This window comes from Phalangium opilio, unplaced genomic scaffold, assembly GCF_054372755.1.
Source record: "Phalangium opilio isolate 3A_F unplaced genomic scaffold, DU_Popi_V2 ptg000090l_1, whole genome shotgun sequence".
NCBI lineage: Eukaryota > Metazoa > Arthropoda > Arachnida > Opiliones > Phalangiidae > Phalangium > Phalangium opilio.
In genome coordinates, this window is record NW_028324195.1 from 2,944,465 (window position 1) to 2,946,515 (window position 2,051).

The following is a 2,051-nucleotide window of genomic DNA, read 5'->3' on the forward strand; positions in this document are numbered from 1 at the left end:
GATGTATACTTTAATTTTTCAATCTGGCCCATACCTACCAAATATGTCCCTGTTTCCTTGGTACTATTATAGTCAAATTTTAAATATGCCTCAAGGAGCTGCTATGGCCTGCGCCCTAGCTCCACAAAAAACCAGAAAAAGAAAAAGAAAAAAAGACAGGCTGCCAGACTCAGTCACTCAGCTCAGCTGATGCCGGCCACAGATAGGACCGGAAATAAGCACAGAGCATTAAGCATTGTATAATAAAATTTTAATGTCCTATCAATGCTTTAAAAAACTAAGAAGGGTGTCACTGGACATTGTGGCCAATAAATATTGCGTAGTTTTGATTGAATACGACGTCACGACGACAGTAACAATGCAAAGAAGGCCTTTCCGGGGGTGCAGTTTCCCATTCTCGCTCAAACTGTCTACATTCTTGCTACTCCGTAAATACTTGTGACTGGCTAGGCGGGTTTTTTGAATTTCAGATCTCTGTCATTTTTACTTTAAATTTTCATTTTCGATTTTAAACCCTAATTAAATTTAATTTATGGCTTAAATTAACTTGAATAAACTAAACAGAGTCCGAAAAAGCCGAAAATGTTGGTTTTGAGCTCGTACTACTGATAGGTTTTGAACTATTGACCTCCGAACTTGAAAGCTTAAAAGTGAAATTATGCAAATGTTTTTTTTTGTTCCGTGTTTATTCTATAAAGAATTTTGAAACTTTCTTTACGTCATTTTGTAGATATTTTGACGCTATAAGCATAAGGTAATATCCATAAGTTCGACAAAAAGGCATAAAGAAATAAGCAAACAAAGAAAGAAAAACTTACTTTAGAATTTAAATTTGCGTTTCACGACAAAAATAGCAGGGTTCATAGAACTTTTGGAAAACAAATTTCGCTGAGAGTTCTATAAGGTTCTTGGCTACAATAATAATTTATTTAATAGATTGTATTTTCTTCAATAATTTAAACAGATGTGCTTTTTAACTCGCAATTGATAATTTATTCATATTTTGATATTCAAAGAGCGTGTAAATATATTTTAACCAGCATTCTTTATTGTAGAAAATGCACGAACACTTTTTAATATCAACTTTAGTCGTTTTAGATTTGAACAAATTTCTTTTTCCCCAAGAATAATTTTAGAGAACAAATTTATAAAATACAAAATAATATTTAACATGGTAATTATTTAAAAACACAAGAACGAATTTATAAAATTCAAAATAATATTTAACATGGTAATTATTTAAAAACACAAGAACGAATTTATAAAATTCAAAATAATATTTAACATGTTAATTAGTTGAAATTATAAAATTAAAAAAAAAACAGCAGAACGAAATTATAAAATTAAAAAAAAAACAGAAGAACGAAATTATAAAATTAAAAAACACAGAAAAACGAAATTATAAAATTAAAACCATTCATTTTCGCCGCAGAGTCCTTTTCAGCATTTCAGCGGCCTTTCGCAACTCGGCTGTTGTATTCTCGGGCTAGGAAAAGAAGAAGATGATAATGCTTGGAATTATTTTTAATGCAATGATTAAAACTTATATCCTTATCAATTTTCACCTGGGCAATTGATTGACTGCTTCCAGCCTTCTTTAATGAAGCTGCCCTTGCTCCGCTTCGGGTTATCTTGGGCTTGACAGCGGAGTCAGCCGAGTTGCTTCTGGCTCGCTGACTGCGGGTTTGTCGACTGGAAACCAAATTTAATACGCTTTAGTATATTAGTAACTTGGCGGTTAAGCCTAAACTAAAACTTACGCGATGGACATGTCACTTCCGCCCAGGATTTAAAAGGATTAAAAAGGGATTTAAAAGGATTAAAAAGGATAAAAAAGGATTTAAAAGGATAAAAAAGGATTTAAAAGAATTTAAAAGGGACTAAAAGGATTAAAAAGGGATTTAAAAGGATTAAAAAGGGATTTAAAAGGATTAAAAAGGGATTTAAAAGGGACTAAAAGGGATTTAAAAAGGATTTAAAAGGGGATCTAAAAAGGATTTAAAAAGATTTAAAAGGGATTTAAAATCAAACAATGATTTGACTTCTTTCTT

The 2,051-nt window shown here is 31.4% G+C and overlaps 1 long non-coding RNA gene across 1 annotated transcript; it reads right to left on the bottom strand.

Annotated features, from left to right (window-relative positions):
- Positions 1-967: 967 nt before the first annotated feature.
- LOC149645016 (uncharacterized) lies at positions 968-1,797 on the bottom strand. The gene is made up of 2 exons (XR_016372017.1): positions 1,566-1,797; positions 968-1,486 (listed from the first exon to the last, which is right to left on the bottom strand). It is a non-coding gene; the product is annotated as an uncharacterized LOC149645016 (long non-coding RNA).
- Between the last annotated feature and the right edge of the window lie 254 nt (positions 1,798-2,051).